General features: G+C 35.3%; 1 long non-coding RNA gene across 2 annotated transcripts; it reads right to left on the reverse strand.

Annotated features, from left to right (window-relative positions):
• Positions 1–11382, reverse strand: LOC149164753 (uncharacterized). Of its 2 annotated transcripts, XR_016260277.1 has the most exons (5): positions 11094–11382; positions 2158–2317; positions 735–823; positions 328–432; positions 1–192 (listed from the first exon to the last, which is right to left on the reverse strand). It is a non-coding gene; the product is annotated as an uncharacterized LOC149164753 (long non-coding RNA). The 2 variants fall into 2 exon arrangements; XR_016260278.1 differs by lacking the exon at positions 2158–2317.
• Positions 11383–15908: the final 4526 nt, after the last annotated feature.

Here is a 15908-nt window from a genome sequence, read left to right on the forward strand (position 1 = left end):
TTAATGTGAAGACCTGGGTTCAAAACCCTCTATATAGGACTGCTCTAATTCCCTCAAGGTGTTAATGATACATTGAGAATAAGCCTACCCTAAAATAATCTAGTCTGCCAATCCATCGAACCAATCTAAACAACCAAGCAATGAAGGGCCAAACTGAAGCAACGGAGATCGTCCAGCACTGATGCTAAGATCCTGGAACAACAATCTATCTTTAAAATCATTGAAAGTAAATTGGGGCACTATTTTGCATTCTTATCTCTAAAACTTTTATGATGATGGAAAGTTGAAAACAAAACTGTTGCCATCTTTATAATCACTCAATGATACCACGGGCAAGCATGCAATAATATGCATACGATATTCCATTCAAGCTCTATTTTGGAATTGAGAAATGCTTCCAACACTCGACCGTGTCTTATATAAGCTTGCATCCTGCATGGAATGAATGCATGAGTTTCAGTTAGAAAATTCCAATGCCATTTAAATCCATTGCTCCAGAAATAGATATGATATATAGCCATTGAAATCTAATGCTCCCGAAATAAATATGATATATAACCGTTTAAATCCAATGGTCAGGAAATGATATATAGCCGTACGGATACATATCTACATGCAATAAAAAAAACTATTGATACAAATTTTAAATGCAAATGTTGTAAGTAGAAACTCTTAATAACTCTCAACCATTCATTCCCTTGCCTGGAATATTGCAAGAATGACTCTTTCATTACCTCTTTCCTTTTCTCTGTACATATAAATCATTCATTCCCTTGCCTGGAATATTGCAAGAATGACGGTTTCGTTGCCTCTTTCCTTTTCCCTGTACATATAATTCATTGATTTAAAGACAATAGAATCAATTAACTATATATAGTATTAATTTATGTTATATGTTAATCTTCATTGATTTAAAGACAATAAAATTATTTAATAGATTCAAAGACAATAGAATCAATTAACTATACATAATATTAATTTATGTTAATCTTAGACTGACGTATCCAATATATGAGGTATGTATTAATAAGGTTTTGATGATTAAGTTTTTTATTTAGTATTTATGTAGCAATTCTCGCTCTTGAAACAAAAATTTAGTTTATCTAATTTCAGTTTTTGCTATGCAACTATTTAATTTCTAATAATTATAATAATTATTATATTTTATGCAAATTGATCCACAAAAACATTATGCATATAATCTCCATAGTCTCCATTTTTATTACTATTCAATGGACATAATCTCTATAGTCTCCATGAATTTCCATTACAATTCATAGTTTGAAAGTGACGAAGTATTTAATTTCACTTCTTACCATGTAATTATTTAATTAGTAATTTGTAATTATTCAATTAGTAATTATTTAATTATTAGAGTGACGAAGTATTTAATTTCACTTATTACCATGTAATTATTTAATTAGTAATTTGTAATTATTTAATTAGTAATTATTTAATTATTAGAGTGACGAAGTATTTAATTTCACTTCTTACCATGTAATTATTTAATTAGTAATTTATAATTATTCAATTAGTAATTATTTAATTATTAGAGTGACGAAGTATTTAATTTCACTTATTACCATGTAATTATTTAATTAGTAATTAGTAATTTGTAATTATTTAATTAGTAATTATTTAATTATTAGAGTGACGAAGTATTTAATTTCACATGTAATTATTAGAAATTTTTACCATGTAATTATTAGAAATTTAATTTCTAATAATTGTTTGTTTTTATATTTTATGCAAATTGACCCACTACAACTTTATGCACATAATATCCATAGTCTCCACTTCCATTACGATTCATGGTTTGATGATTAAAATCATAGTCTCCACTTCCATTACGATTCATGGTTTGATGATTAAAATCACTTGCCAGAACTTGAGGTGTTGCCGGACGAAAACAACAAAAATTATGTGAAATATAAACAATCTACACTTTGCGGAATATAAACAATCTACACTTTGCATGACGAAAAAGAATGTGAAATATAAACAATCTGCAGTTTGCATGACATTATTTTACACATTCAAAGCCCTAGATAGCGTCAAACCCAGAAACACCATGACTGGACATTTTGGGGTGCCTTAGATAGCGTCAAACCCAGAAACACCATGACTGGACATTTTGGGGTTTAGGTTAGGCCTTACCTTAGCTAAGAGTGAACGTCAGTTAGCGGTAGCTAAGCGAACGTCAGTTAGAGTTAACACCCTCATTCCCAAAGAGTGTCATTCCCCGGAGCAGTAGCTAAGTGAGCAGTAGCTAAGAGCGAACGTCAGTGAGCGGAGATGCGGGTCTTTCTCAAGGGGTCTGTTTCAGGCATGACGAAAAAAAATGTGAAATATAAACAATCTACAATTTGCATGACATTATTTTACACATTCAAAAGCCTTACATAACACTATTTTACACATTCAAAAGCTTTACATAACACTATTTTTCTTCCGCACAATAAAAAAATTGCAAAAAGAAAGTACACAATAAAATATCGATTATTACTAAAAATAAATACAGAATCTAAGTCATAGCCTGCAAAAGCAGAGTAAGAAGGTTTGAAAAGCCATTCAAGCTTACACGCAACAATGAGAACAGATAATCTAAGGTCACAAAGTGTTGAGACAACGAGAACGGGCTACATCGGCCATCTAATCATTTTATCTCATCACCTGCCATAGCTCAATGTCTACGTGTCTATTTCATGTCTAGAGGGCTTAGGAATTTATACAAGATAATGTTGTATCTATATATGAGAGTGGTGGACTTACATATTGTCCATATTTCTAATTTTCCGCAAGCTTTGAAACAATAAGGAATATTGTTCATTGTTGTTGTTCCAAAGTATCAGTTATAGTAGCAAGTCCAGCTCCATCGCACCGAAAGTATATGACCATTCCTCCTTCGCTATACTTGGTATAGAAAGCGATACCTTTGAGCTCGCTCTCGGGAAACTAACCCATCGACATTTATACCTCATAAAACAACCATACCATATTTGAATATCGAACCATGCACCATATACGACAACTAAAAAGAAATTACTTCAATTTATTTAATCATATTAATTTTTATTTTATATAAATTTGCATATGTTTTTATGTTAGTTATTTATTTGTTAGAAATAAAAATAAACAAACATTTGGTGACATATGGCCTTGGATACATTCCACGTGCCCCCACTGCCTTGAATCATTTCTTCAGGACAATTTTAGAGTCATTTCTTCAGGACAATTTTAGAAAGACTCTAGAAGGAGATTCAACCATTTGGGTGGATGCTTGCAATGGAAGTTTGTGGTGGAGGAGCTGCTGGGTGACCAAGCACCTTTGATTCTGCTTGATCAATAAGGTGAGTTCGAGTCACGACCCTTGTTTCCAACCACTTAGTCAATGGGTGGTAAAAAAAATATATAGCACAACTCAAGCTCCGAAAAAATCTAGGTAGGGAAAACCATGGATGAGTTTCTCGTCCACGCTCCTACGATTGATGATCATAGGTATTTTACCATTTATATTAACAGGAAAATAATGAGTACTTATAGATTAATCTTCTTCCGACTCAATACCCAATTCCTCTTAGGCAGGTGGTTCTAGAAATGAATTAGAACAAATTCTTCTTCACTAATCGTACTCTAAGCGCTTGAACTGCTAGCACCCTCATTTAGTGAGGGAGGAACTCTTGTATTCTACACATCAGGTAACTTTTCTAAGGTTAGTGAAGTTGGAAGTTAAAAAAATTATCTTCCTCTCTGTCATTCTGCACATGAATTGTAAAAAATTCTGCACATGAATTGTAAAAAATTTGATGTTTAAAAAAATTATTTACAGAATCACATAGACATGTAATGGAAGTAAAATTAACACTCCTGCAAATATATATTTTCTGCATAGTTCTATTCTACACACCCAAAGCAACTGATCATCCCAAAGTTGTTGGGGATTTTTCTGGTAAAATCCCAAAAACAAAAAAAATAAACTCCACAGAGGCAATGCTCTGTTTCCTCTCCACAAGATCTTTTGTGCACAGGGAAGTTTTTTTTTTAAATTTGACTGAGAACAGAGCATTGCACCACCATAAAAAGATTTATATTCATTAAAACAAAAATCACTGATACATATTCATCCTCTTTGCTGAGAGGGATTCACCAAAAATACTCTGCTTCTTTTACAAAATGATTTTTACACTGCTGTGTAAAATCTTCATTCACAGTTACTGCTGTAAAAAGGTTTTTACATTTACTGTTGTAGAAATAAAAATTTCTTACATTGATTTACTGATGTAAAATCATTTTTTTTTATATGCAGTTGTAATACCCAAAAATTTCATAAACTCTCCAGCACACAAACCATTACAAAAAAAATTCTCACGTTGCTGCGTATTTCAAAATGTCTTCTTGAAAAAGTTAATCTCCACTTTGGTTTCGGAACCCTTGCTCTAGTTCCACAGTGCTGTGCTCTCCTTGTTTTATTTGCTACTGCAAAAACTCTCTGGTTTTTCTCGCTGCCGCGAACACCAATTTTTTTCTCCCGTGTGCAATACCAATAAAAAAAATGTCAACGCTTAAACAAAACTTATTACATACGATTTTTATATTTTAATACATGCCATATGAAAAACTTAACTATTCACCTACGCATATGACACTTCATTAATTAAAAGGTATGGTCAATGAAACTTGATTTTACTCCACGCCAAGCTTTTAATGTTGGCCATATGCAGGTTGAGATAATCGATGTCGGAGAATGAAGAATTAAATCGGACGGCTGGAATGGATATCGGGAGGCCTTACTTGACTGATCATTACGTCCCGAGATGTCAGAAATGCTTACGTATGGGGAGAGCCACACGTCAACACTAAATTTTATCGGGCCCTTGTGTACGGAAACCACTCCATACCAAAGAGCGGTCCAATATGCCTCAAGCGGGTTTGTGGTTTTGCTGCGGTGGTTTTGGGGTGCGCAATTGAAATTAGATTTCAACAATTCCCTTTAATTTCAACTGCTGGGCATTCGGTCATACCCAGACACTTCCTCAAAAATTCAAAGCTTTTATGATCCAGTGGCTTTGTCAAGATGTCTGCAACCTGTTCTTGAGTCCTGCAATGTTCTAAGACAATTTTTCCATTGTTCACCAATTCTCTGATGTAGTGAAACCTTGTATCAATGTGTTTCGTTCTCTTATGAAACACTGAATTCTTTGACAATGCAATAGCTGAGCTATTGTCACAAAAAATCATTGTTGCTTTTGAATGCTCTTGGCCTAAGCTCCTCAACATTCTTCTCATCCAAACTGCTTGACATGCTGCTGCTATAGCTGCCACATATTCAGCCTCTGCTGTAGACAATGCTACAATGGACTGCTTCTTAGAAGCCCATGAAATGGCTCCTGAACCCATATGAAAAACATAACCGGAAGTGCTTTTCCGATCATCTACACTTCCAGCCCAATAACTATCAGTGTATCCAACCAAATCTGAATGTTCTGAGACATTATATAAAATTCCAAACATTTTGGTACCTTTGACATACCTCAAAATTCTTTTTGATGCCTGCCAATGTGCCTCCTTTGGCCTCTCCATGAATCTGGAAATTAAACTAACAGCATACATAATGTCAGGCCTAGTTGTTGTTAAATACATAAGGCTGCCTACAATACTCTTGTACAAACTAGGATCAAAATCCTTGCTGCTGTCCTCTCTGCTGAGTTTTAATCCCATTACTGTGGGAGTGATCGCTGCCTTGCATTCTTGCATGTTAAATCTGCCCAACACTTGATTTACATATCTAGCTTTTGAGATAAAAATTCCTTTTTCATTTTGATCTACTTCTATGCCTAAGAAGTATCTCAAGAAACCCATGTCAGTCATTTCAAATTCCTCCTTCATGACTGATTTAAAATTCTCAATGAGATGATCATCATTACCTGTGAAAATAACATCATCAACATACAATACTACAATTAAAATTTTACCATCTTTTTCTTTGATGTAGACGGTGGGTTCTCCCTCACACTTGTCGAATTCATTATCCAATAGATATGAATCTATCCTGGTGTACCATGCTCTTGGTGCTTGCTTCAGCCCATAAAGAGCTTTCTTCAATTTGCACACTTTGTGCTCTTCACCTTTCTTCTCATAGCCTAGAGGTTGTTCAACATAAACTTCTTCCATTAACAGTCCATTTAGGAATGCTGACTTCACGTCCATTTGGTATACTTTCCAATTGTTTTGTGCTGCTATGGACAACACTGCTCTCACGGTTTCCATTCTTGCAACCGGGGCGAAAGTCTCCTCATAATCTCTCCCATACTGCTGCTTGTACCCTTTGACAACTAGCCTTGCCTTATGCCTTTCTATCTTGCCTTCAACATTGCTCTTGGTCTTGTAAACCCATTTCACTCCAATGACTTCTTTGCCTCTTGGTAGCTCAACCAAATCCCATGTTTTGTTTCTCTCTATGGCATTCATCTCCTCATCCATAGCTTCTATCCATTTCCTATCTTTAATTGCATCTTCGAAATGAATAGGATCATCAACATGACAATACAAGGCAAATAAGGAATTCATTCCTTCATCATAAATGTCACTTAGATTTCTAAACTTCTTACCTCTTTCATTTGGTGTGCAAGTGCTTGAAGATGCACTTGAATTTCCTACTTGTGGTGTGCTTGATGAAGCGCTTTCATTTATCCTCAATGGTGTCTCTTGTTGTCCTTGTGTTGGCGCTGCTGTTTGGGGATGCATTTCAGCCACCTCCTCATCATCTTCATCATGAGACAAACAGTTTTTAACATTCACTGTTTTCTCTATGCTTCCATCCCAAGCTTCCTCCTCAATGAATTGAACATCTCTGCTGACGAAAAACTTCTTGGTAGATGGGATATACAACCTGTAAGCTTTGGATTCTTCACTGTATCCAATGAAGATACATTTCTCCCCTTTGTTGTCCAACTTCTTCCTTAGCTGATCTGGAATGTGTGCATAGGCCACACATCCAAAAACTCTCATGTGGGTGACACCTTGCTTTCTCCCACTCCATGCTTCTTCCAGCACTTTGTTCATCACTGCTTTTGTAGGACACCTGTTCAAAATGTACGCTGCATAATTTACAGCTTCAGCCCAATAATCATTTGGCAAATGCTTTGCCTTCAGCATGCTCCTCGCCATATCCATGATGGTCCTGTTCTTCCTTTCAGCAACTCCATTTTGCTGTGGGGTGTACCTAGCTGTAAACTGTTTGTGAATTCCATTTTCTCTACAAAATCTTAGGAATTCCTTGGAGATATACTCACCTCCTCTATCAGTTCTCAAAACTTTAATATGCAGCCCGCTTTGGTTCTCCACAAGTGCTTTGAAATTTCGGAATTTTTCAAACACTTCACTTTTTCTTTTAAGGAAATATACCCAAGTTTTTCTTGTAAAATCATCTATGAATGTTAGGAAATATTGGCTGCCTGCTAATGATGGAGCTTGCATCGGTCCACATAAATCTGAGTGGATGATCTCTAAGGGTGCCTTTGCCCTTATGCTCTTTCCTGATGGAAAACTTTCTCTGTGTTGTTTTCCCAAAATGCAACCTTCACAAAGGCTGTCCAGCTTCTCTATCAATGGTAATCCTTTTACCATTCCTTTTCTGCTTAACAAGTTTAGACCTCCAAAATTGAGATGTCCAAATCTCAAGTGCCACAACCAATTTTCATCCTTTGGCACGCTTTGGAAAGCCTCTTGGGTAACTGCTGCAATTTCTCCTTTGTTTTTCAAATCTGCCCTTATTCTAAGAGGGAACATCCTGTTCCTTGTCATCTTCACTTCAACAATGCATCATTTGCTGGGTGATATATCCATGATGGTGCATACATCATTTTCAAAGAAAACATTGTAACCTTTTTGAACAAGCTGTCCAATACTCAAGAGGTTACATCTCATTCCAGGGACATAGTAGACATCTGCTATGGTTTTCTTCTCACCCTTCTTTGTAAATATTTTTACCTCTCCTTTTCCCATAACAGAGACTTTGCTATCAGTTCCTAGAGTGACTTCTGATTTCACATTTTTATCTAGGGCAGAAAAGAGGGCTATGTTTCCTGTCATATGGTTGCTGCAACCTGAGTCTAAAAACCATATGTCTTCACTGTTTGTTTCAGCCATGTTACAGGCTAACAACACATTATCTTGACTGCTGTTTTCTCTAGTAATATTTGCATTTGATCTATTGTTCATATCATGCTGCTTCTTCCTACATTTACTGGCATAGTACCCATATTTTTTACAATAATAGCATTGGACATTGGATTTTTCATACCTTTATCCTTGAGCATGATGTCGTCCTCTTTGTTGGTTGCTGCCTTGGCCTTGGTTCTGATTTGGATTGCTGCCTCTTCCTTGAGCATTTGCTGGGCTGTTCCTTCCACCTCTGTTCTGGCTTCTGCCTCTTCCTCTCTTGTTTTCTCTGCCTTGACCTCTTCCTCTTCCAAAGGACATCTGGGTCTTGAAGGCTTGCTCTAGAGATGAGTTTTCATTTCTATTCAACCTCTGCTCATGTGTTATCAGTGATGCATGAAGCTCATCAACTGAAAAGTTTGAGACATCTTTTGTCTCTTCAATGGTGGTGACAATCGCATCAAAATTTGAGGGTAAGACCCTCAATATTTTCTCCACAATCCTCCTTTCTTCAAGGGTTTCTGCATGAGTCCTTATCTGTGTGACCAGACCAATCACATGTGTGAAGAATGAGTCAATGTTGTCTGACTCCTTCATGTTCAGATTCTCAAAATCCTTCCTCAACAATTGTAGTTTTGTTGTCTTCACTCTCTCCATGCCTTGATAGGCTTTCTTGAGAGTTTGCCATGCTTCATTGGATGTCTTAGCTGCTGCTAACCTTGGAAACACACTCTGGTCTACTGCTAGATACAACAATACACGGGCTTTTGAATCCTTCTTCCTATTGCTCTTCAGCAGATCCTTCTCTGCTGGAGTTAATCTATTAAACTCATTTTCATCTACTGGTTCTTCAAAACCATCTTCAACTATTTCCCATAAATCTTGAGAGGCAAACAGGGCTGTCATGGTTATTGCCCAATAGTCATAGTTTTTCCCATTAAACTGTGGGAGCTGGGTGTTAAACATACCCATACCAGTGCTTGTGCTGGCCATTCCTTGCATTCTGATCTATGCCTCTAAATCCTTGACTGTGTGTTTAAAACAACTGACTGTTTCTTCAGCAACACAAAAAAAACTTTGTGAAATACCTGAGTATTTTTTTTTACTGAGCCTTCACTCTGCTGGAGAAGATCTACTGCTGCAACAAAAGACTCCTCCCTTCAGCGTCTTGAACACCTTCAAAGAGCCTAAGCCTGCTCTGATACCACTGTTGGGGATTCTTCTGGTAAAATCCCAAAAACAAAAAAATTAAACTCTAGAGAGGCAATGCTCTGTTTCCTCTCCACAGGATCTTTTGTCCACAGGGAAGTTTTTTTTTTTTTAAATTTGACTGAGAACAGAGTATTGCACCACCATAAAAAGATTTCTATTCATTAAAACAAAAATCACTGATACATATTCATCCTCTTTGCTGAGAGGGATTCACCAAAAATACTCTGCTTCTTTTACAAAATGATTTTTACACTGCTGTGTAAAATCTTCATTCACAGTTACTGCTGTAAAAAGGTTTTTACATTTACTGCTGTAGAAATAAAAATTTCTTACATTGATTTACTGATGTAAAAACATTTTTTTTATATGCAGTTGTAATACCCAAAAATTTCATAAACTCTCCAGCACACAAACCATTACAAAAAAAATTCTCACGCTGCTGCGTATTTCAAAATGTCTTCTTGAAAAAGTTAATCTCCACTTTGGTTTCGGAACCCTTGCTCTAGTTCCACAGTGTTGTGCTCTCCTTGTTTTATTTGCTGCTGCAAAAGCTCTCTGGTTTTTCTCTCTCGCTGCGAACACCAATTTTTTTCTCCCGTGTGCAATACCAATAAAAAAAAGGTCAATGCTTAAACAAAACTTATTACATACGATTTTTATATTTTAATACATGCCATATGAAAAACTTAACTATTCACCTACGCATATGACACCTCATTAATTAAAAGGTATGGTCAATGAAACTTGATTTTACTCCACGCCAAGCTTTTAATGTTGGTCGTATGCAGGTTGAGACAATCGATGGCGGAGAATGAAGAATTAAATCGGACGGCTGGAATGGATATCGGGAGGCCTTACTTGACTGATCATTACGTCCCGAGATGTCAGAAATGCTTACGTATGGGGAGAGCCACACGTCAACACTAAATTTTATCGGGCCCTTGTGTACGGAAACCACTCCATACCAAAGAGCGGTCCGATATGCCTCAAGCGGGTTTGTGGTTTTGCTGCGGTGGTTTTGGGGTGCGCAGTTGAAATTAGATTTCAACAAAAGTTATATCCCCATATCCTCGTCATCTTGATCCTGAAGTAGACATGGGAACATGTCCAGCGTTCAAATCCTTGGACAATCTTCTAGAATTCATGAATAAGGAAATTTATTCGAGTGAAGGAAAGTTATTCGAGTGCAAACCCAACCAACAACATTTTCAATGGAAATCCTGTAATGAAGGTTAATCCATGCTTGCTATATCATGGCCCGTAGGATGTCAAAACGAGCAGACAATCACCCGTACTTGTTATCTGTGCAAGTAAACGTGCCATTCTCATTTTCATGAGCAATCCAAGGCATCGAATTAATTGTGCACGGATAGACTCATATGGAAAATCGTCATTATTCGCACAAAACCCTGAAACAAACCACCAACAAAAATTTCCCAACCCACCATGGGAAAGTGTAGCTCACTCACACCCGCCAACAACCATGAAAAGCTAATTAAGTGGAGCAGCAACCATGAAAAGCTAATTAGGTGGAGCAGCTAAGTTGGTTTCGCCTTCCTTTTACAACCCGAAGAAAGAATAAAGAACTCACATTAAGGAAAACTGCTCAGAGGAGCATTATAAAATTAGAGGGTTCAGTTTGCAACAACAACAAAGTGATCCAAAAACCTTTAAAGGGGAAGATATATGTAAACACAAACTGAGTATATGTAAAAGCATACCTTTAGTTTGTTTGCAGCAGCAGCAAACTGATTCAGCCCCAACGTCTTTGCAGTGGAAGCTAGAGGTCGTTTATGTTACAATAATCCCAAATGCTTCAGCGCATGGCTTCATCCTCGTAGAGAAAACACACCTGGACAAAGATCAACACGGGAATGAAGAGTGGATGCACTGCAATGGAAAATCTGTCTGCAATGGAATGAAGAGGGGCAACAGGGAGTGCAATTGAATGAAGAGGGGCAACAGGGAGCGGGAGGGCGGTGGACAATCTGCCTTCAATGGAATGAAGAGGGGCAAGAGGGAGCGGGAGGGCGGTGGAATGGATAGATAAGAAGACAGGTGGTGACAACTATAAACAATCATGTCAGCACGCAATGGTGACAAGTGTAAACTAAGTTACAAAAACATTGTATAAAATAATTTCCCGAACCTTATTACTTTGCATAAAATAACTTGATCGGCCTTTGTTTTAAAACACTTAGGATAAAATAACTTACACTCACTGGGCAGGCAAGGCCGGCAATAAGACCTCCAAATAGAAACATTGGATAAAAATTGGTTGAGCCGAACATTTTTTTTTAAAACATAGGTTTGAACCTCAAATGTACGGGTAATATTATTCGGTCAAAGTGAATTAATAGGAAGTCAACGATCGATCGATCGCTATAGTCCAGGCAGGGACTAATAACCATAATTTCCATTGAAACTATACTAATTACAAGATTAAAAGTTATAGCTGCTTACCTTTTATTTGCTTGGTTGTGGACAGTACTACAAATTTATCATTAAAAATACAACAAGTTCTAAATACATGCATGATGAAGACATTTTCAAAACATCATCTCTACTCTAACATAGAAATATAAGATATTTATTTTTTAATTTGATAAGAAATCCAATCCACTATATTAATAATGATGCAATCCACTGTATTAATAATATACAATGATAATTATTAAAAAGTGTGGATAGTCCAATAATATGAAAAAATATTTCTCAAAAAAAATATTAAAAAAAAAAAAAATACTTATATTCATAAAAGATCAAATATCATATTAAATTTCAATTAAAACAATTTAGCTTATCACACATGTGCCAAATTTTTTTATAAAAAAAAAACAAAATAAATAAAATATTTAAAAGTAATTCATTAAAATGAATATCATAATATCTTTCATCAAAAATAAAATAACTTAACACATACAACAAGTAAATAAAACCACACAATGATTTATTAATGAAATGCCAAAGAGTATGGGTATGAGTAACATGGTAAGGCAATATCTTCCTTTCATTCAATAATTTCTATTTCAGAAATCTAGCTATTTTAGAAATCTACTAAGTGCACATATAGTTACCGATCTCTTTTATTGAATGAAGATATTTTGGAAATATAGTAAGTGCACACATAGTTACCGATCTCTTTTATTGAATGAAGATAGTTTTACATTTTGGTATTATGTTAAATTTTGTAGTTTTTGAATTTCCAACATAAAGTTGGTTTTTTTTAGCAATTAATATAGTTTTTTTTATTGGTTCTTTTTTATTGTGAAAATTTCCAATTTTTAATTTTTTTAGTAATTAATATACTTTTTTTATTGGTCCCTTTTTTATTGTGAAAATTTCCAATTTTTATTTTAGAAATTTAGTAAATGTCAATTTTTCTTATCAAGAAACTTTCCAAGTAGAATAGGAAATAGGCTTTGTAATGGTAAGTTAAACAACTTAAGTACAATAGAAAATGTAATGGTAAGTTAAACAACTTAAATGATATTTGTAGGAAATAGGCTTTGTAATGGTAAGTTAAACAACCTAAATGAGATTTGTATGTAAAAGTTGTGGTATATGCTTTTTCCTGCTACCACATTTTATAGGGATTTTGTTTCTTTAAGTTCTTATATATTATATTAAAAGGTAATTTTTGTCCCTTGTGATGATTTACTATAAATGAAGATATTTACATAGAGTTATATGAGCTATTATTGTTTTGATTTTTATTGTTATGTTTTTTAATTTTTTTGGTTAATAATATTTGGAGAAGTTCATTATATTAGTAAATTCTCTAGTTCTATTTGTCTTTTCTTTCTTCATTTCATTTTCCAAATAAATATATATTTTTCTAGAAAAATTGCATAAATTATTGATAAATTTTCTAAAGTAAAGATTTTTTACAATTAAACTAAACTATTAAATCTATCCATAATTTTTTCTTTTATTTTACAATTTAATTAAACTAATAGTGGATTTCATAGATTATAAGAATTTCATAAAAATGAATTAGAAAAGAAATAAAGCAGGAGTCATTAGTCATTATTCTAGCATATATATATAAAAGATGAAAAAAAAATTAAAATTAATTGTTACCAACGGGCCACCGGCCTTTCCAGTAGTGTCGGTCATATTGTGGTCAGACTTTTGAAAATAAGAACCCCTAGTTCTAGTTCCAGTAGTGTCAGTCATATTTTGGTTAGACTTTTGAAAATAAGAAACCCTAGTTCTAGTAGTGTCGGTCATATTGTGGTCAGACTTTTGAAAATAAGAACCCCTTGGTCATCGCAATATTCACCTGATTCTTGAATCCCGTGTGCAGATGTCACCGAAAGTTTGAACGAGCGGTGCATGTGCACTGTGCACCCAACGACTCTCCAACGGATATTAATATCTAGACAATATCCGCTCGTTGCGGTGGGTGCCGACGTTAGCGGAAGAAATTTCGATAACTTATCAACCTCCCGATTCTTTATATCTGTTGGAGTTCACCAATCAGCCATCGACTCAGATGATCGGTTCTACTTTCCATTCTACTTAGTTCTAGCGTCAGATATTCATTAAGCGAGCATCTATTTCGCTGTGAAATGGCGCCACAACATTCGGTTTCTTGTGGATAGCTTATGCACTAGGTAGCGACTGGCAATCCGCGCATGCTACGTTTTACGGTGGCAGCGATGCGTCAGGCACAATGGGTAAGTTCAATTTTCGACAATCGACGCCTAGATATAAGTTCAAAAATATTGGCTTCATTTTCAGCTTTAGATCATTATTTAATACCATATGTTAGCTAAGCAAATCGACCGTGAAATTAATTTGACAGGCGGTGCGTGCTGATACGGTAACCTATATAGCCAAGGCTATGGAACGAACACTGCAGCTCTGAGCACGGCGCTTTTCAAAAATGGCGCTACATGTGGAGCCTGCTACCAAATGAAATGCAACCACCACTACGACCCTCAGTGGTGTCTACCGGGCACTGTGACAGTTACTGCTACTAACCTCTGCCCCCCTAACTCTGCCCTTCCCAACGACAATGGAGGATGGTGCAATCCTCCTCTCCAACACTTCGACATGGCTCAGCCTGCTTTTCAACAGATCGCCATTTACAGAAGTGGCATTGTTCCAATCATATTCAGAAGGTAATCAATGATTACTGTAATTCAACACTATATTCTTATTCTTCAATCCTGAAATTATATTCCCAACTTGATTTTAATCGCCATGAAATGCTAACCTGCAAGATTAATATATAGATAGTTTAATTTTAATCGCTTATCGAAGTTGGTAGAGATTTTCATGACCTTCACTTTTGCATAATCTAAAATTGGTTCTGGTAGCCATCTTCTTTCGGGTTGATAAATTGAGATGACAAGAGTTACAATCATGTACCGTTGAATGTTTGGAGTAGAGTAGTATGTGTGTTTTTTAAATGTTTTAATCGATGAAATTTACCATTTTGAGATTATCACCGTTTCAACTGAATCTGAATCACCGTTTCCACCGAATATAACACAAATACGGGGAATTTAGATGTTGCCTTGATTTTTAAGAGGACTTAAGTCCATACAGGTTATGACTTATATTTATTTTAGCTAGCATAAATTTATTTTAAATACAGGTTTAAAAGGTTAAAATTTGACGGGCATTTTGTCTGCCAGAAGGCATTCAATACGTTGAAAAATTTTAAATAACCATGTGAGATGACGTGGTTTCAAGAGTGAAGAACATAGTTTTGATGGCTTATAATATTTTGAAAACGTTATTAATATCTTAACGTTAAAATCTAAAATAAAATAAAATGTTTATCATCAAAATAATTAAAATATAAAAATAATTTAAAAATTATGCAAATCCAAATCTCCAATAAATTCAGTACTTTTTAATAACAAGATGATCATAGGGTGTCTGGTTTTAATAGACTTTTAAATTGGTTAAAGTCCATTGGAAAAAAAGTGAAGCATGTTTAGGAATTCATTTTCTTTCTTTACATATTACCTTTTTTTTTTTTCATAACAATTAATGTGGAGAATTTCATGATATATGAAATTATATATCTAAAACTACTATTAATGTGGAGAATTTCATGATATATGAAATTATATATCTAAAACTACTATAAGAAAAATCTTACTTCGATCCTCTCTGATCTCAGATGGGATCGGATTAGGTAGGAAAACAACTTAGTTCGATCGGTAGATTTACTGTGAACACTCCTACTCCACAGATCAATTTGTAACCATCAATTAAACTCTGGAAAATTCATCTGGAACAAGCGGGCTGACCATCACTGTCAAACGTTATGAGTACGGCCTTTAATACCACCAGAGATCACTTGAAAGCGAGTGATATTGTTGCAACATCTCCTGGGCTATTAGTGCCCAGGTGGACAAGCTGCCTTTCTTCCTACTGCCTAAACTCTCGGTATTTCTAAGGCATCCTGCCGTACCCAAGGAAACTCTAGATATGTCTAAGGCAACTCTAGATATGTCTAAGGAAACTCTAGATATGTCTTGATATTTCTAAGGCTTCCTGCCGTACCCAAGGAA

This window comes from Pinus tabuliformis, chromosome 5_1 (genome assembly GCF_031772625.1).
Source record: "Pinus tabuliformis cultivar Carrire ecotype Pingquan chromosome 5_1, CPIR1, whole genome shotgun sequence".
NCBI lineage: Eukaryota > Viridiplantae > Streptophyta > Pinopsida > Pinales > Pinaceae > Pinus > Pinus tabuliformis.